We start from the raw sequence: 22,103 nt of genomic DNA, 5'->3' as shown, positions 1-22,103 counted from the left end.
AGAGATGTAAACTAATTAGGTGATTATAAAATCGACCTGCCTGATAATAATCTGCTGCTACCCAAAGATTTGAAGTTTTGATACTGAAACTTAAGAATAAATAACTATTGTAGTTTGGATATAGTTAAAATGACTATGAAAAGAAATCGTCTAAGTTTTTAGTGAACTCAATCGGTTTCTATTTCGTACCAAATTGAATTTTTTGATGTACACAGTGGTCTACTTAAGTTATTAGATAATTTTGTAATCTTACACTTAAGTTTGCCAGAAATTTCAACATAAAATATTATAATGTCCCACACGACTAAAATATTACCAACCTCTTCTTTGCAATTATATTTTAGCCGATCTAGCCGTGATTTGATCCATTATGCCCTAGAATCCAGTCACTTTAAGAAGCATTCGCCTAACTGACTTAATAGTTTGGCTATTTTTCTGTTCAGTAAAATATTTAAGGTAAGGTAACAGTCGATGCACCGGCAAATGCAGCACAGGACGTCCGCCCACTAGCTGGACAGACGACATTATGAAGGTTGTTAAAAAATGCTGGACGAAGGCCGCTTCATTTGGACTTTTTGGAAATATGTGAAGGCTCATGTTTAGCAGTGAAAGTACTGCGAAAAGACGTCAAATTTAGTTCCTGCAGACGTTTAAGCCTTCATTATTTGCCACTCTAGAACCGTTACAGATTTAAGAAATAAGTACCTATTTAACGATTATATTTAAGCAACAAAAAAAATAATACGTATCAAGGAAAGCGTAAATCATCACTTAACTGTCGCAAAGACTGGACTGTGCGAGCGTTGTGTAACAGAAGTGACTATAATCTAGATTCTAGGTCTTCTCCAATTAAAATGCGTAAATCCGAACCACCTACCGTTAAAGCGAAATGTCGCATATTGCCAAACGCGTGCGGCGGTGCAACGACCCGCATACCGACAACCTGATCTATGTGATGACAGAGTAGTTGTTAGCAGTTGTGTCCGGGACTCAATTCATAAGCAAAGAACGGGAACTCGCGTACATAATCACCTCCTGCTATTTTTTTTGTATAAAGAGTTAAGGATAGTTATCGTTCTAACATATTTAATATCAAAGCGATAAGTCATGCAAATACTATATCATTAGATAAATAAATATTCAAATATCACTCAGTCTGCTACTAATCAGTAATATAACGTAATATACATTATTTACATTTTTTTTTCATGTTATAAATATATTTCCGTCCTAATGTAGTTTTAAAATAACCTTACAGTCTGCTTAAACGTTTAGAACACATTTATCGTTACATTTAAATCAGCATCATTAAGTTTCTTCTATGTATTACGTACGGGTAGAGAAAAAATTACCTATTCATATACTTTTATAAGTGATCCTCGTTTAAACTTCCAAATAATTTTGATGAAGCACTACGCTCTCTTGATACTTGCACCACCGACGTATAAACATACAGTCCGTTCATTTTTAAGACGGATAAAAGCTATAAAATGTGTTTCGTCATACGTCACCAGCTCGTAACATTTACAATATCGGCCACTTCAAATACGAAACGAGTTCATCGAATCAACAGATTCTTTTGAGTGCATAAAACAGTCAGCGTATTAATAAATCAAAAATTGATACAGCGGTTGCACCACATACAATATATTTATTTTTGTATTTCCTCATGATGATCTGTTATGCATCTTACTTAATAGTTTTAATGTATTCTAATATCTAATATAATAGATCCTAAATGTGGCAAATCTCCTAGTATCTTTACAAAAAAATGTCTTTTCTTTTCTTCTCAGATCACCTATATAAAAAGAGCTGAAAGAAGAAGGTTGAAGCTTTTGAAGTAGCGACCACGAGTTGGTAGATTTAGCGTGGGCAGTCCTCACGCTGAGAAGACCGATGACGTAATTAAGGTCGCGAAAATTTGGGCAACGGAAGACCGGCCATCGTGGCGATTTTTGGTGGAGGTCTTGCCTTATAGTGGACGTCTATCGGCTGATATAATGATGATGACCAGGTGATTTCGTCGTACACCACTCATGTCTATCAACTTTTCACCTACTATAGAATAATGCAGAAGTTTGAGTCGTTTATTTCTAAATACATAACATTACTCGAATTTGTTGACATATATTTTGGTTTAATATTGTATTTTCAAGCGTAATTTACAAAATATCTTTAAGCATATTTATTCATACATTATGATAGCAGTAAATCAATCTAACAGTTCACAGACATACTCAACGGTTCAATAAAAGACAAAATGCTAGATTACTACTTCGAAACTACAAAATACAAATTGGTTCTATGTTTAAGGAATTAATTAAATCAGTAAAGCAAATAGAACGTGCTAGTAGATCAAACTAACACAACCCGTTCAAAATTAGTCGCAATTACTACATTGTTACAGTGACTGCACAGCCCTTTTTAAATCGACCTTTTCCTTCATTTTTATATGCTTACTCTTACACAGCTTTCTATAATTTTTAAAATCGCATCAATTCATCAATTCGCTGGTATCATTGATGTAGTAAAAAAATTTGGTTTTATATCATGTAAAACGTTACGGCTATTTGAATCAATTTTGTAGTCAAGTTTCTGTACCTCAAAACAATATTATATTTTTAAATATTTTTTTGCAATGAACAACGAAATAGGTGAATACCACAACAGTGATCGAGGACATCGAGCTATAAGCCAAAACATATCACACGACTCGTTTATCATCCCAATCCTCTTGCTTTTATATTCTTAGCGAATATGATTAAAAGATTGAATAGAAACCAGGTGTTTTACTTAGCGAGGCATATGTCCCCTAATGTGTTGAAATCGGCATTCACGTAACATATCCAAATACAGTTTCATGCCTGTTTCCAGATGATATTATAACAAAAAAAAAATGATTTCGTCGTCTTCTGTGTTAAACAGAAAAATGAACAACTGTGAATGTAATTTTTTATACTTTCTATGCATGTATATAATGTTACAATTATATTATTATTTTATGTATAATTTGTAGTGTGTGTATCGACAATAGAATTACTGCATAATATTATTTAGTCTTAAAATATAAATGCACCGGCGGTAAATTGTTATTGTTATTTGCTGCCAAGGTTCTGCAAAGGCGTGTACTAAGTTATTACCCAATAATCATGTTAATCGAGAATCAATCAACGTCAAAAGTCGAATAAATCAATAGTTATCTCTTTAATAACATAAATAGTTGCTTTTTCTTGATTCTTAATAGTTTGTTATTATTTTTCATCAAAAAGTTTGCTAGAGTGGTTATAGCTCAAAGCTAGAGGTATGAGACGATAGTAAGAAATCAACATTGCGTTTAATTCCAGGGGTACAATCTTATATAATTCACACATTGCGCAAAAATTATATAGGATTGCCACTGCACACAAACAAGTTTCCATAGGATGTACAGCGACGTCCTCTGCGTGCCATATTACCACACTGCGACTGCCAACCAGCCTGCCACGACTGACTATAGGATATTTTACATCATGTCTTTTTAATACACTTCATAATACAAAATCATCTTCCAACACTAGCGCTTATCCATTTGGTTTGGGTCTGTTTAGACCCTTCTGCAGTCCTCCTTGGACGTTTCTTATAAAGCTTTATTATTCCTATGATAATATGTAACAATATCTATTAAACAGAAAATAAAAGAAAAAAATAAAAAAGTAGAATAATAAAAGTTACTACTATTATTAATTACGACACAGTAATGGCGGCTCACGTGATTCCTAAACTGTTTAATTAACATAAAACGGCAGAAATTTAAAATATGTTTTGAAAATATTAGTCATAAACTTCTAAGGTTATTTCTTTGTTTTAAAAGTATTTTACCGTTCGTTTCCTGATAAGAATTGCGAAATCGTCCTATTATTTCCAAATTCCGTAACTAGCTGTATTTGTCCGCGTGCGATTTAAGTACTTATTTTATAAAATTTGAGACTATAACATACTTTAATTTGTTGACATTATTTCACGGCAATTATGATGTGATTAATTGAATAATGTTTATATTAGATTGACAGTCGGCTTTTTATTATGACAAAAATAAAACGATTAATTTTTTTTGCGTCCGCTATTTAAACTTAAAACAAAAACTAAATAAGATTATTGATGCACTTCGATTTTTTTTGCAGTGTTTTTTTTCTCTTTCTTTTCATCTGATAGGCACCCACTGCAATGCATAGTCCCTCCCCTATAGGCATCACCTCAATGACCGTCTTAAGCTGCCCGCATTCAGTAACTTCCTGTGTTCAAACCATGACGTCGGTCACCTAGTGTGGCGCCTACCTCCACTGCGTCTACAGGCTCGCAGTCACCACTCGAGAACCTTTCGGCCTCCATGATCATCGATCGCACGAACGATGTACCTCATACACTGTCACTTCTAACTCGATCTCGCAGAAAAATTCCAACAAGCGTACTCTCCATTGCTCTCTGTGTGGCTCTGAGACTTCTTATAAGACTTCGGAGTGGTTAGTATATTATAATCTGTTTTCGGAAATAAAAATACTACTATATAATTTCATATATTTTCGCGGCTTCAAGAGCCTCTAAACAGTGATATGAAGGGCCGATATCAATGTAATGCTACACAGGGTTCACTATTTTACCCTATTACTAATATCAGGTGTTTACCGTAGCCATTAGTCATATCAGAGTTATCTCCTCTTACCTCCCCCTCATGCGTCCAAGTCAAAGTAATTAGCGTGGAGCGCGGTCTCGGCCCGGGAGCAATATTTACATGCAACATAACAATAAATCACCCGGTTCACTTTCCTAAATTGATATTGTAATCCGTTTCGATTGCTTTTTGTTTTTGTTTCTCATTGAATAAATGAAGACGTTGCCGTGATGCGGCTTCGTTAAATTGCCATCTCCTGAACTACAAATGCGGTGGAGTCGCTTTGTTTAGTAATTATTTGATTCGTATTCTATTTTTTACAAGTTTAATTATGTATTTAAATAAACTGCTTTTGTTTGATGTTAGTATCAGCGTTATTAATGTATCTTATGATAAAAAGTAGGAATGTTGATTTACCCAATGAAATTTAATAAGTAAAACCTATAAATAAGATTAGTTGAATATTTAAATACTTGAAAGAAATTAATGTAAATCGAAATAGGTTTTTGATTTATGTATTTAAGAATCTAATGTAAAAGTAAGGTAATATTTCAAAATGAAGCTAAAAACTCTTCAATTTTAAAAAAGTGGTCGAGCTACTCTACGACTTTGCTGTTCCCACTTATCGTATACACCCATACAAAATGGAGAATCACGATCAACAGAAGTGGCTGACTTATGTCCCGGTCCCATTGCCCGTGATATGTTCATCTTAACAATAAATATCGGTGGCCAATTAAAGCCACCGGGGCCACGGTAGCAGACGGTAGTGGAAAGCTTATGACACATGGCCTTATAGGACACTGTAATTAAGTATAAGAATATAAATATACCATTTTATATACCTGAGTGAAAGTTAAAAAAAAACCTTTTTAATTTATGTTTATATGTTTATTTATACTTTTAACAATTTAAGCATTCTCTACCAGAGCTTTATCAGGCATAAGGGTAAACGTCGTAATACAAAAATAACACAAAACACAAACTACTTTCAGTCATATATACATATATGTACATGAATTATATATGAAGCTAATATTTACAATATATTTATATTTATGTATATAAGAGTAATCAAGGATCGGCAAACAAAGTGTGGGACCTCTGTCCACAACTTTTTAAGGAAGACGCCGAATGAAGGTCGATTCATCGGTCTTTTTGAAATTCATGGAGGAGGCTTTTCCTATTCTGGATACATTGGATGTTCTACAGCTGTAATTATGATAATAATAATAAAAAATACACACTTGAAAAAGCTATAGTTATCACATGTATACCAATGTATTATACACCAGATTCGCATTGGCTGCGACGAAAAAGATCTTTTGAATCGATTTTATACGTCTTCTTCTGATTATAATCGGATCAAACTTGATTAAAAATATTTTGTATGATTATCTTCATTTAAATTTCATACTGAAGTCTCTACGGATATCGGAATTATACGATAAACAAAGCGCAAGCCGTAACACGTCAATGCAAATAGATAATAAAGATATTCAGAGTCGGCGAACGAGAAAGAACGATGCCGAATAAAAAATAATCAAACTATAATCGATACGCGATCGACATATTAATCGTTTCAGTGAACCAATTTCATAGATACAAGACCATACCTAATGCATTTAAATGAATATAAAAGACATACATCTCTTGCACTTATGTCCATAGATAAAATAAGGTAGAAATATATAAAAATTAATTTTTAAATAGTATCAAGTTTGAAATTAAAAATACTTTAGTGCAAAGAATGAAAATGTATCATAAACTAAATTGAAATTATTATTTACATTTCTTGTTTTTTTCTAATTTAATCTTATTTTCATTACATTTCATCGCAGAGATAAAAAAACTATAATAATATAAAATAGTTCTGATACTATATACAATTTTTACATCTGTTATCTGATTAGTAAAAAAGACTATTTAAATAGGACAATGCTTAAATATAGAATATAATTTGTATATAAATTGCACAAGTACAATATAATAAAATAATAAAATCAATGTTAGTAACATCGAGTATCATTTTTAATGAATAACAAAGTTGCTAAAAACTTTCTTTTAATCCAATAACAAATTATATTTAAGTGGACAGCGTGAGACTGAACAACATGGCTAACTTTGGCGGAAACCTACGACCTATAGTCGCGTCGATCAGCTGACTTGATGATGCTAATAAATCCAAAAATATTAGATCACAAACACAAACAATCACAAGCATATTTTACATACCAACGTCATGTATACTACTTTTTACTTAATTTTTATACAGAGCTAAGCTACTCCTTTGGAAACCTGTTTGTGAGCAGCGACAATTAATGCACAAAGTATGAATATATATCTTTGTATCTTGGGAATCGAATCCGCGACAAAAAATCGCAAGTCTATCCTCTACCGCTGGGCCATCACTGCAGTGCATATCGAAAAAGAAAGAATATGCCTTAAAATATAGTGTAGAGGTACTATTAAAGTGAAACTAATTTAGACAAATAGAAACGGCTGTATAATTCTATTTAGTTAAATTTATTTCCCTATTGCATTAATTACTTTTTTAATAAACATTAATATTTTTTTATGAATTCCGATACGAATTCTGATGTTAATATATTTGTCTTATTTTACAATTAGTCAAAATTACAATTATGAATATTGTATTACTGTTTTTACATTAACTCATTTCGAAAGCGTGATTAATCTCGGAACTATTAGTTGAAACTTTATGCTGCTTTAAAATATTTGACAGCTCACGCCAACATAGCGGCCGTCACGAAACTTGCATATAGTGAGCGTATAAACAAATTATAAAATGTTAATAGAATCGAACCTTTGACTCGGAGGTACAATACATCATTGTCAGGCCGTTAGTGGGGCCGGTTTCGGACGGGTTAGGAGCGACGGATACTGAACTGTTTCATTTAAAAAAACAATAATTTATTAACTTTCATTCGAAAAATATAAAATAAAGTTAAAAGATCAGTCAGTTATTTCTAACATATAAGTCTCTTTTATGTTAAGTTCATATCATCATCATCACTTCTGCCGTCCACTGCTGAACGTAATCTCTATAGATTCACTATAAGACCGCCGGGAAAAGGCTTTCAATTAGCATCATCCAACGATCTTAAGAAGGTAGTTTTTTCACCTTACGAGTGGACATACTTCGCTGCGTTTGCTGTTTGCTGATAGGACCTCAAAGTCTCCACTTTTTAACTTGAAGCTTCCAGCGGCCGCTAAGTTGCCTGTCCACAGGTACTTCAACTTGCCGATTTGCTGGGCCATGTCGGTAACATTCGTTCGTTTATACATCTTTTCATATCTGGTTCGAGCTCATAGAAAATCGCCGAGCATGGCCCTGACCCTAGCTAGTTGAGCGACTGTGCGCGTGTCAATAAATGAGAGATTACGTTTCATTGCCGTAAGTCATCACCAGTTGCACATATTGATCGGAGACCTTTGTATTTAGGCACTGATGGTTATTATACAACGTTTTGACGTTTCGTAGTTTTCCAAACGCTGCCCACTCAAGTTGGAAGACGATTGTCTCCTTTCTCAAAGTAATATTACGCGTTTCATGATGATGGGCTTAAACAGAACATTGAGCTGTATTATAATAATATACATATATATACATACACACACTTATATATATGCATTTGCTCATCAGATGAACACCAACTTACGTCTATCACTCGTGTGAAAAGTCCTTTTTTTAAATGTTTCAGTGTGCGTTTAATATTAATTTTCTATTAGAGATAGTCAATCGCTCAGTTCCCACATTAAAGTGAGACATCACACGAGAAGTATGAAACTCTGATGCCTCTAGCTAATAGAACCACCGCTTTTTATTAATCTTGTATGCAAATTAAGAGCAGATATTTTTTTCAATACTTTCATATATAGCCATTGTTTGCGATTCCATTTCCATATAATACGTTAGTTATTGCGTATTTCATATATTTCTAAAATAATAACGCACGTTTTATTGAATTATTAATGCTATCATCCACTAAGGATCATTTACAGAGCAGTGGTATCCCAACAGTACAGGACTGACTTGCGAATGTAAGTAGCAGGTTCAATTACCAGTAAACAACTTGTATAATTCACGCATTAATTATATAGGATTGCCACTGCTCACAAACAAGATTCCAAAGAATAAGCAAAAGCGTAGCATAATACTACATTGCAATCGCCGCCCTGCCTGTCAAACGTGACGATCATGATATATCCCCCCGTAGATACCTTTAGGGGAAATAACAAGAATAACATGTTTTTTCGCCATGAGAAGAGTGGCTAAAGTGTCCAATTTGATAGAAATTAGAATCAGAATGAGCTCCACTATAATACCATCTTTCAAGATAAAACTACGATAGTTCCAAATACGCTGAGAACCAAACGTGTTCAGATGAGCACGCAACAACCAGAGACGGGTTTATTTTGTGGTTACTTTCACTATATCCATAATACAGTAGTAGATCATTTTATTCCTAAGCTTTATTATCACATATATGTTCTACTTTTTTCATAATTAATCCCCTCTTTTTACATGATGTCATCGCAAATCCATAATAAATCAAATCCTCTTAACTTTACTTTTCGATTTTTATTTAAATAAAAGTTTAGTTTTTGTTGTCTTTTTTTATTTGAATTTTAAAACCGAATTACGCCGCCGGACACACTATACAAAAAGTTTTTCTTTGTTTCTAGAATTAATTTCAAGTATATTACTGTGTTTTTTATATTTACTCATATATTTATGCAGGTAAGCTAGATTGCCTACAATGCACTGTCAAAATTTTTTCTACATGAAACTTTCTACGAGTTGCTTATATCAAATAATATGAATATCAAAATATAAATTCTGAAATGTACAAGAAAGTTGTGAATATAAATAAATTACATTTTTACGCAGCACTTAAAGTTGCTATATAACATTTGTTACTGCTTACTATCGCCTTCTGTAATGACAGCCGAAGTAAAATTTATTGTTATTTATGTTTTACTTCATTACGCCAGTTAAGATTACCTATAAAATATATCTCGCCTTGACTAATTGGGCGTTTATCACAATGTTTTAAGTTAGTGGCTGTTCCAACGGCATGGGAACCGATTAATCCGATTATAATAAACGCTTCTGTACAGATGTCAGGGGAAATTATTGCTGGGAAATATTGTAGTGGCTTATCGACAACAGTTTGTAAATCAAATTTATTTGCATACCAAGTAGTTCTACAATAAAAAAAAATCGTAATGATTAATCGCTGTTTGCATTTAAATTTTCCACTCATAACTATATGTGCTACCGAAAACCCAGTACCGCGCGTAGAAAAGAGGCCGAAAAAAACGAGAATGATCGCTGCCGCCGCGAGCGTTGATGGCAGACTAGTGTCCAAGAGATTACCTAAGGAGCGGTACAGTGGCTTCGGTAGCACTAAACTGAAGAGCTCTTTTGGCTACCTCACCTCTGTGAGAGCAATGAGAGAAGTATTAATATTATTTGGAGGAACACAAAGATATAATTAACATCATATACGAAAAGAATTATGGTAATAGTGTATCTATTACTAAAAAAAGACCAACCTATAGTCAACGCAATAGTGCTAGTCGCTGTGTGAGTAGATTTTTTAAAATAACTTAGAAAATACTTAGAAATAAATAAGTTTCATACGTAATTTGAATTTTAATGTATTTATTTTTATGTTTATAATATAGTTCGGGTAGTAAGTAGTAGTATTTAAATGTCGTAAAATTAAATCAGAATCACAGTAATATGTATGATATTTCTGATTTATCATACATTACTAATATTTCTTTTTACTTTTTAATTACCGCAAATTTGCAGTCATAATGACGTTATTTATTTAAAGTCATTGTTTGAAAACACGCTTCCTCAAATAGATTCATTTCACTACTTGCTGGGTCCACTTTCGACCCTTCACTTTGTCATGTAATTAGAACATTGAACTATCTACTTATTTCCCATTGAAACAAGTCGCCATAACTTATGGTGACGGAAATGGCGGTAATTAAAAAAATCAAGTTTTTATCATTAAGTCAGATTAGGAATCAATATTTTATGGTCGTTTCTCTTTAATTAGTACCTTATTTATTTATATTAATAACCATCTTTTTTGGGCGAGTAATGGAAAAATATTTCCAAATTATTTCTTTTATAAATTACAACGTGATGTTTATTTAACCGTTGGATAAGTTAATAAAGTATTGTTAATACTTCTATAACTGTTAATATTAAATTCATTAACATTATTGAATTTAAAATCTCGTAACAATAAAAGAAAATTTAGAAAAAAACTTCGAAAAAATACTAAGTTTAAGAATTTACTATGGCAGAATAAGTAAAAGTTATGGCTTAGACGACAAGAAAAAAATATATCGATTCTACTGCATGCTTTCGAAAATCAAAGGTTCTTTATTTTCATGCAAACTAAACGTTGTGCGTTAGTCGTTTGCAAGAATACATAGCTGTGTTTGTTAATGAATAAATAACAGTAGTAAAGAAGTCTTTAGACAAACAAAGATGACCAACCGACTTAGCTCAGCGGATTGGTAAGTTGAAGTGGCAGCGAATAGAAGGGGTCGCAAGGACAACGCGCGTTGATTGCTGGATCCTTAGATTCTGGAGTCGCGACCACAATAAAAATATGATTATTAGTTATAAGCCAGGATAATGACCGTGGCTGTTTAAACCTACAATATAAAACATAAATAAATTTGTACAATTTTGTACGAAACTTATGTAATAATGTTCTGCTATTTGTGTACCTTAAAATACATAAATAACAATGATCATTAAAGAAACTTTACCTCATTACTTTTCATTATCGTTTCATTTAATGAGATAATTTAATAATCTAATATATAAAATTCTCGTGTCACGGTGTTCGAACTTGAACTCCTCTGAAACGGCTCGACTGATTTTTACCAAATTTAATATGCGTATTCAGTAGGTCTGAGAATCGGCTACTATCTATTTTCTATACCCCTAAGTGATAAAGGTTGGTCACACTTAAAAAAAATATTTTTTTAACGAAATCTTTTGTTTTTATTTTTTTATGATACAGCATACATGAATACATACAACCATAAATTTTCACCCCTCTACGATCAACCCTTATTTTTTATTTGTAAATTAAAATATCAATTTTTTTTTTGCAAAACAACGTTTGCGGGATCAGCTAGTCTCCTTATAAAAAAATAAACCTTAAACAGACTTTTTTTATTAAAAAGATACGTCAATGAGAAAGAGAAGAAATTGAAAGCTCAATATTGCGTGCGTAAAGCTGCGTTTACACCCCACAGACAATCGGTCTGAAGGCCACGCAACGCACCGAGTCGGGAGCAACCGCCTCGGGCATGCGCCACTCTTTATAATTTGATCACATTTGTATCACGGACAATGCTGGCCTCAAGCGCAAGACGACAGTTGGACAGAGCAATGCAGTGGAGCTGTATTTCAAACGACTTAATTTTTACTTTTCTATATATTAAAAAAAGACTGCCTTACTAATATAAAAATGTATGTTGTTTTCATTGTGTTTTAGGAACTACATGAAGTTTTTCCTCGTTAGTTAATCGATTGAGTAAAATTGTTATTTATTGCAACGTTTGAACAATATAAATAAAAAAAATCGTCGAAATTATCATCATCAACATCATTTCACCTGTAACGTACACTGTTGGGCATTGGTTTCCACCATAGATTTCCAATAGGAAAGGTTTAAAGCGGCATGCATCCAACATCTTCCAAGGAACTTTACAAGGTTGTCTGTCCACTCCCTGGGTGGACCTCATTCATGGCTTGCCGGTCCATGGTCTCTTCTCCAAAACCTGCGACCTGCCCGCTGTCTATGGCGGTTGTTTCACTTCATCAACGGATGTGCTCATTTTAGATCCCGCGGAGAATCCTCGTTCATAGCCCTCTCCGATGTTCTTTGAGCGACTTTGAGGCTCAGAGTAAAAAACACGGTTCCGTGCCGTAAGTAAGGTTTTCATGTTTGAAGTTCGTATTCTCGCTCACAGGTTCGAACTCTTAGGCTCACAACACATTTTCGGAGTTAACAAAGGTAACAGAAAAACAAATAAAACAATAAATAAAAAGACTAGAATAATGTAAATATTAAACAAGATTGTTAAAATACCTATGACACTAGAAATGTAAATTAACTGCGATAGAAAATTAACAAGAATTAATAATAAATAAATTGTTAAACAAATGATAAAAATTATAATTGTAAAAATTGTAGAACTCTGGAGGGAAGACAAAGAAATTGATGCAATGTATGGATGGAAAATATATATAGGAATAAAATATATCGTGAAAGAAATCAAAGGAAAAAAATAAAGACATTGAGTAGGACGAAATATGAGTAAGGAAATTAATTAAAATTATTGGAAAAATTATGATGTAAACAAAGGCCCTGTTTACCCATGACAGGTATTAAACGAGAGGCCCCAACAACGGGGCCATAGAAAAAAAAAATTAAAAAGCAGGTGCTTGCAATGAAGACGATTCACAGCGTTTCGTCTCACTGTTTCACCACATAGACGCCCACTGTAAGGCACAGGCTTCCCCAGAGATCATCCTGGGGATGCCCCGTGGAGGGGTAAAACACATGTAGAGTAGATTAACAGTGGTAGTCGAATTGTTTACCGCACGCGCATTTATCAGCGGGCTGGCGGGCGGTGCACTTCATTGCGCGACTACTGCTGCATAGCGGAAATAGCCTTTCTTAGTTAGGATGGACTTCCTTGAGGTAACGCCTGAATCTATTAGATATTCCGCAAAAATATCTATGGGCTATGTACCACGATCGCCACCCTTGGCAGGCGAGTGGGCGTTGGCAGTGTGGTATTATGGTGCGCAGAGGACGCTGCTGTCCATCCTCTAGAATCTTGTTTGTGAGCAGTCGCAATTCTATATTATTAATAATAAAGAATAGAACTCGCGAACTAAGATAGCAAGTCTCAGTCCCCTGCCACAGGACTAACGCTGCTCAATAGTTACAGCGTTCAGCCCTACCGCATTGGTATGGCCTTAATACCAACAGATGATCCTTTTTCCTTTCAACGTTTATGTGTACATATAGAATTGTAGAGTGAGTGTTATTTCTTAGGTAATAGTATTATAGACAGGTCTATTTCAGGTTCTGTAATTTAAAAAAATTTCACTTCAAGATACTTTTTAATATGTCTTTTATTTTGCACTCTGCAACACTGCGACACCAAATAACTACTTATAATTTTTTATAACTAAACTTAATGTAAAAACAAGCTATGTAATTTACCGTTAAAGGGATAGCAATAGTTTGATTGTATATATTCCAAAAAAAGGCTATGAAATACACTAAGGCGTATTATAAAGCAGAGAGGGTACTTTAAATTTTTTTAATTCTATTTCAATAGAACATATTTCATCAATCTATTTACATTTGTGAAGTTAATGCGCATCCCTGTGGCGCAGAGGATAGCGCGTTGGACTTCTAATCCAAAGGTCGTGGGTTCGATCCCCACCAGGGATAAAATTTTTTTAGAACTCGATGAGATATGAATCTGTAAAAGTGTCTAAACATCTCTCCATTTACAATTCGAGATTAACAGTTACTTACTGTTTATTATTGAATCGGTTTGATTAATGATATTAATTATTACACAACATTTCATCAAACTTAAGACCTCTGTGACTTCATTAATTCTTATCAGTATTATTTATTATACATGTATTGATAATGATTTGCATTGTTTATAAAAAAATATTTTTTAAATCGCGTATATGATACTATTTTAGTTTCGAAGGAATATTTTTAATATGTCACGCTATAATGCCCTGGTGATATCTCTCAGGGACTTTTACATTAACTCACACTTATTACTTAAACTTAACTTAAACATTTCTACTTTATATTGTTGTATTTATTGTGAGTGCCACTTTATGTGTTTGACATATTTATATAAAAATCTTACTACATATAATATGAAAGTCTATCAACGTAATTTAATGAAAAAAAAATTGCTGTACCTGCTATTAGGTTTCATTAAGTATCCAACTTATTGGTGGGTCAATGCATATGATTTTATGACAAACTACCAAGCGATACGGTTAATTTATATCTTTGTAAATTTAAGGAATTTATTAAGCAAAGGCTCTCACAAAACAGATTATTTTATTTCACAGCATGTTTGCGACAAAGATATTCAGAAATAAATTGATTTAAATTTATAAAAAAAAAACACTTTTTTATATTACTACTCTTTTTAATAATACTATTAATACAATCATCGAAAAACAAATTACATATCCTGCTAAGTACCTTGCTAGTTCTTAGGTGGTATGTTACAAACGAACGTAATCTTGCGACTATAAATGATTGTAATTATCTCATATAATAAAGCTATTTTGACTTTGACTTTGACTTTGACTTTATACTCAGACTATCAGCGATTTAACTATAATTTTGCCTACTTATACCAAATATAAAGTTGTATAAAGCTGTGAACTAACGTTACATATCTTAATCTACTGTTATTTCTTAATTCGAATAAGCTAAGGTAAACTTTGACATAAATCATATTTAAAAACTACTACTACTATTTAAATATAGTGTTATTAATTTCAATTTTATGCATATACTACAGTCAGCCTCGAAAAATTTATTATATGTAGAAAACTTGGCAAAAAGCTCGATAGTTACTCTTTATACATTTATTTTTTGTTATAAATCTTCCATTTCATACGTCAAAATCAGCATAGTGCTAATTCCAGGCATTTTTCTCGTTTATTTAATCTTTGATGCTTTATCATTTATTTCCTTTGTCCTTTATTTTATTATTTATTTTTCCTCTTTATTAATCAATTTTTTCTTAACCAAAAGTCAACTTTTTTCGCAGATTATGTTATAGAAGCATATATCATCATCATTTTCATATTATGCGATAGACATGCACTACAAAATATTGGCCTGCCGCTAAGATCGCCACAACGATCGGACTCACGAAGTCCGCCCCAGCCAGCCCCATCCAGCGACTTTCCGCGACCTAGGCTTTGTCATGCGTCCACCTAGAAGTACCTAAAAGTATATATCTTGTCCCAAAAAAACCATGTTCCTTATTCGGAACTTAATAGACTGTAGCGCTTTGAAAGTAACTTCAACTTATAAGAAACATTATTTAAAGATATATTATTATTTTTATATATGTGCAAGAATATCGATGAAAAAATTGTTTGCAACAAAAGGCTGTCGTGCGACTCGCAGCTGTAAGAAGAAATATCCCTATTAAATAGCAGCAACATCTCTTCCAATCGTCTGTAGCCAGTAAGTTCAAGAACCAAAAAACACAAACAATACATTGCAAGAAATAGCGACAGAAATTAAAATAAATAAATAAATAAGAATACTTTACAATTTGGAAGTTTAATTTGTCTCTTCTCATAGTTAATAAATATTTAATTATCTGTAGAGATTTGAAAACAACACGAAAAAGATGTCTGTAATAACTAAAAAAGTACAATACTAAAACAAAGGAGGTCTCCATACACGTCACAAAGCGTTTTATAAGCACGGCTCCTTCAGTGGAGTTGCCCGCGGCGTTCCACAATGGCCGCTACTTTTTCCTGCGCCATAATAAACATTTGTATTCTGCTCATGGAGCCTGTGCAAGCAAATTTGGCCCGGGGTAACGTGGTGTATGACCGACATAGATTATATTCGTTCGCTGTAATTTGAAATTTTAACTTTAATATAAAACTTTCGACCACCTAGTCTCTTTAGATTTGAATATCGCCACTTTTAATATTTAATACATACACTAACTACAATATACGGGATGAATGGTTACAGGTAAAATATTTAAAGAAATATAAGTGCTTCATTTGTCAGCAAAAATCTTTTAAGCTTTTACGTCTATTTTCAATTACTGTGTATAAAGTGATTACGCTGAAATATTTTAAACATTTTAACATTTCATTATATATTAACATTTGTTACATAAATTGTTTTTTTCTTTTGGAATTTGACTGGCCAATAGCTTCTAGCAGAATAAAGTCAGATAGCAATAACAGACACTTAACGGTAATTCATTTTTATATGCCCGAATTTTGAATACGTTTTGTCTTAATATGCTATTATTACGTTACTTGATATTGCTGAAACCATTAATTTTTACAGAGGGTGTACCATACATTAATTGACAATTAATGAGCTGTACATACCATCCCTCTAAAGCATATTTATAACCGACCACCCTGTATATACATATTTATGTATGGAACTATGAGGTAAAACAAAATCATTCACTTCTTTAATTATTTTACACACAATTAGCGTTGATTATGATAATAAGTTAAAAATTAAATTACGTTCGAAAATAGTGCAATAAATGTTGATAATATTTAAGACAATCGAAAAAGGAATTTTAAGAATTTTGCGCTCATTCTTAATCCATATTTTTATAACGCGAGATAAGTTTACTTTTGCCCTTTTACAAAAATCTCTTACTTTTGCAACCACTTCACAAGTCCCTGTGGCGCAGAGGATAGCGCGTTGGACTTCTAATCCAAAGGTCGTGGGTTCGATCCCCACCAGGGATGTTATTATTTTTCTATCATTGTATTAATATGTTACGTCACAAATCCTTCGTCGTGATTTGATGTGATGGGTAACTTGGAGACTGTAATAAAAAAAAGTTTATAACGAAATAAAATTACTTAAACAAAATTAGTATTTATCAAATCTTGTATTTTTTTTGTGTTTTTTGTGTTTTTTTTTAAATTTAAGTAACATATTATATGATAAGTTAAAATCATTATTTAAATAAACACAAATTAAATGCGTATTACAAAACGCATTGCAAACACAAATCAATAATGTAACATTAAAAAAACTTTTGTCTAAAGCAATATAATATAATGTCCCAGAAAGAATCGCATTTGTTATTCCTATGAAATTCATGGTTTCAGCCGATGGACGGTTAATGCAAGGCCTCCTCTAAAGATATCTATGAGAAGATGTACCATAATCGTCACGCTTGGCAGGCATGTTGGCAACTGGTGAGTATTATAGTGTGCAGATTACGCTAGAGCCCATCCTCTGTAAACTTGTTTCTGAGCAGTAGTTATCCTATTTACTTAACGCAAAAAGTGTGAATTAAATAAGATTGTATCACGGGAGTCGTGCCCGCGATGCACCATCAAAAGTCACACTCCTTTACCGCTGAACTACTAGTGCTCATTATTAAATTATGTATTTAAAATGACTAATTCAAAGTTATTTATAAACATTTTACTTCATATTATAGTCCAATTCATTAAATCATTCGGTTCTGCTTCCTCCAATGTTGCCACAATGATCGATCTTGTACCCCCTGTAGTCCGACCGACTTTCCGCCACCTTTATTATGTCGTCAATCCATCAAGTCAAGAACCCTGCAGCCCTATTGATCATCCATAGTCCATACATATAAATTCAGAGAATATTTCTTAGTCAAAATTTTATTATTATCGTAAAAATACTACAATAAACATTTTGTAATTTTCCATTGCTTTATTACTGATCCAAAAATTGTATATATTTTTCACTCTCAATTCATATTTGTCTTATAGATAGACCATTACACTTTGATTTTATTACGAGAATCCTGAAATTAATGATGCATAAATTTACAGTTTTACATCAAGATATTACGGTAATTAGCGTAATTGCAATTCATGTTCATTTAAAGTTATAAACATACTTTCATTAATATTAAATAACCTTTCATATTTTTATTATGTGATAATTTTTTTATGTTCATGGAATTGACTTAATTTGTTTCACTACAGTAAACTAGTTTACAATTTTAATTCAAACTCCGCAGAGTTTTTGACCTATTTTATTTAACAACTTATATATAAATAATGCTTTTATTACTCTAAATTCAAAAATATTTATTTGACCAATTAAATATATCATAAATATCTACAGGTTTTGGTTTTAGTTTTTCAGTGTAGAAATACTTATGTTGGAAGAAACTTTATTTAAAGCATTTACCACGTAACGACATTTAAAAATATTGTCATCGAAATCAATGTTATATTATTTTACTTAAGTGTTTTTCTAAAAATAAATTGGAGCATTTATTTTTGTTAAATTGACGACTAGTGATCCCTATTAACTTGATATTAAATTATAACGCTTCTGAAACTAAAGATTCCCGATCCACGAGCTTTGCACTCGTAAACAACAACATACGATATAGACAGTTCGGGAGATATCACTGGGCAGCGCAAGAGCGATCATTGTGGCAATCTTTGGGATAGATATAGCATTGCAATAAGCGTTTGTCGCTTGATATGATGATGTTGATGATTATAATGACGACTATGATGATTATTGAACACAACACCGAATATCACAAGAATATAAACAAGATACAAAAACTTTTGCACTGCGTTTATATACATTTCAATCTTACAAACCCACCTTACTACCCAACTACGTATATCAACAAAAAACTTTATATATCATCATTTACGAATAGCGCTAATTACCACAGTAATAAAATCCAGGCAACCAATTTAACCACTAAATAATTATTTGTGAACGTTTCGAAAATAACATCGTTTTAAATTCGATTTTCGGCAATCACTCGTTACCAGAGAACAAAAGAGTCATCACACAATTACGTGTTCCAATTGAGGTTATTTTGTTGTCCGTTTATCTTACTACATTTTAATAAAAAAGAACCAACGTTTCAAGTCGTGCTATTTCGAATATTGAATAAAATTGCATCACTTTACAAATATGATATGCATATTTTTATTCATACTGAATTCTGAAAACATACTTTACATATTATCTATATTAAAATATAAAAATTATCTACACTATGAAAGCAATATTTCGTGTCAGAGATCTTAATAAATGTTACAATATTTCATTGCTTAAAACAAAATAATTTACCTTAAAATAAATAGTTCTGTCATTAGTTTGAATAATCCTATTTACATTAGACGTTAGAATAATGTATTATCAAATCATTACAATTTATTAAATATTAACCACTACAAATGTATTAAATATATTTCAAATCATAGTTAATTGTCACAACACCTCGCGTAAATAATACATATTATTGTAATAGATATTATTGGGTGAGAGAGAGACTGGGATAATATATTTCAATATCCACAAATTGTTGGAGTACCTGCAAACTAGAACAACAACTCGTTAAAGCAAATGCCAAGTCAAAACAAAGCGTAATGTTTAAGTGTGAAGCGAAAGGCAACATAAATCTGTTGAGACTCACCCGCACTAAATGACGTAGCCTTAGGCCACAATATAGCATTTACATGCTCCGTCCAGTAGCCATCCAAGAATGCGTTCTCAAATTGTAAATTAAGACTTGTTGCTTCCTCTTTTGAGTCAATTTTAAACACGTCAACGACCTGATCTACGCTTTTATTATTTAAGCTAAACTCAATTAAATTTCTATCAGCGTTAGTGTTAAATAAGGCTCAAATTTCCTCAATCGCCTGTTGGCCTTCCTTTTGTTTCAGTGCTACCAAGACAGCCTTCACACGGTACGTTAGTTAAGAATTTATGCCTACAATGGAATCAGCACGAAATGGTTTCTAGGCCCCGAGGAGAATAGTGGTTAAGTTATTGCCTGGTAGCGTTACTTGCTCAGAATCACTCACTATCTTTCCATCTGGTTCGATTCTGACATACTTTACAATCAGGGCTGCTTCTTTGATTCAAGAAATCGATTCTTTAATGAGTTTTGGTTTATGCGTATCGTATTTCGTTACCGTAACTGATTTCTGTGACATTTTCTGTGCAGGCTTATCTTATTGTTTGATAAAATTATAACCAATTGCCCAAGGCTTATTAAATATTTATGTTTCTTGTTTCATTAACTGTTTTATTAATAGTTAAATATTTGTAATCATTAAAAAACTTCGATTAAATTGTAAATAATACATGATCCGGTTTAGTAAGTGAACAACCTTCACTAATTTTTTTACAGAATTTTCTTATAAGTCTAATAGTTTCACCACGTTAAAAGACCAGTTTAATTAATGACAACATATCTAAACAAATTAACTGTAATATATCTTTTCAAAATAATTACCGTTTTTAATTATTTATTCACTGCGTATTTCTAAAACTTAAAATCATCAATTCGACCGTTTCTATCTTCGAGAATGTAAATTAAAATGAATCCTAATTTCCCTTGGTCACGATATAACTATTTTAATTAATTTCCTATTACCGAGTGCGGCTTGCAAATGTCGATAAATAAGCCACATATGCATTTGTTGTGTGTTTGTGGCACCAATCTTGTAAATTCAGGTTCTTTTATATAGCCAATATGACATATATCCTGTTTTTATTTATGCACCAAAAAATATAACTAACAATGATATGTATCAATACGTATTACAATCAATTTAAGTTTTTGAAATAACGACGAATTAATTATTCGTAGATAATACGTGTGAGCAAAAGTTGAATACATCCTGCTTTCAACCGATCCTGATGGAAATCTTTGGGGGACACCAATGTCCAACAGTGGACTTACTTCGGCTATAATAAGGAAGATGACGAAGACAAGACAATATCTGCAAAGGCAGAGATTAAAAAAATTAAAACATGACATTTACAATCAAATAAAAAAAAGATATTTACTACCTTAAGATATGTCTTAGTTAACCTACCTTACTATCAACCCTACAAAGTGCCAATGTTGTTTCCTGCATTGTGTCTGCGAGCTGACAAAGCGGCAGGTTTATGCAACAGATTGATTTGCATAGCAGAGCGCTTATTAGATTTTATTTTAGTGTCTAACGAGGAAATTGCGACAATTCAGCATTGTGGTGACCAACTTACTATAATTTACGACGAGGCTGTTGACCGTAATTATTCCGTTGGGCAATTTTTGATTGCATATATTTTTTGTAATTTCCGTTCCCATTTTTACGTACAGCTGTAAACGTTAAATTTCTATATGTTATTAATTGATGTTGATTCAAAAGTTTTCATCACAATGTTAATTTAATTTATTATATCAAATTAATAGTACGTAGATGAATCTCAAAGATTTATAAGCCTCACCCTTGAGGCTTTTGCTACATCTTGGGTAAATTTCTTTTACGTCACAATTTGCAGTATGTCGAAGATTTAACTCCTAAATAAATTTTTCAATTCTTTGATGAGACTACATTAAATGCATGTAATATTATCTGTTCTTGGTTAAAAAGACAAACAAAATTAATATTTTGTCTATTTTTATATTACTTGAAGTAGTTATGTAGTAAATATTTAAAAATAAATACAAGTATAGCTAAGCTTGTGGTACGATTTATTAAAATAAACAACAGACAACTCCAACCAGAAATCGGACTTTATAACCGTTACAAATTATTCTTCATCTACAACTCAGCAATAGCCCTATTGTA

At 32.3% G+C, this 22,103-nt stretch overlaps 2 non-coding genes across 2 annotated transcripts; both read left to right on the top strand.

Moving 5' to 3' along the window:
• The first annotated feature begins 14,117 nt into the window (after positions 1–14,117).
• TRNAR-UCU (transfer RNA arginine (anticodon UCU)) lies at positions 14,118–14,190 on the top strand. The gene has a single exon. It is a non-coding gene; the product is annotated as a tRNA-Arg (tRNA).
• A 2,992-nt stretch (positions 14,191–17,182) lies between these two features.
• TRNAR-UCU (transfer RNA arginine (anticodon UCU)) lies at positions 17,183–17,255 on the top strand. Its single transcript has one exon. It is a non-coding gene; the product is annotated as a tRNA-Arg (tRNA).
• The last annotated feature ends 4,848 nt before the right edge of the window (positions 17,256–22,103 follow it).

The sequence above is a fragment of the Battus philenor genome, unplaced genomic scaffold (genome assembly GCF_028537555.1).
Source record: "Battus philenor isolate CCGP_79_NKW_IND1 unplaced genomic scaffold, ilBatPhil1.0.hap1 SCAF_22, whole genome shotgun sequence".
In the NCBI taxonomy this organism is placed as follows: Eukaryota; Metazoa; Arthropoda; class Insecta; order Lepidoptera; family Papilionidae; genus Battus; species Battus philenor.
Note: the sequence above shows the minus strand (reverse complement) of the source record. Positions and strands in the feature narration are given on the sequence as shown.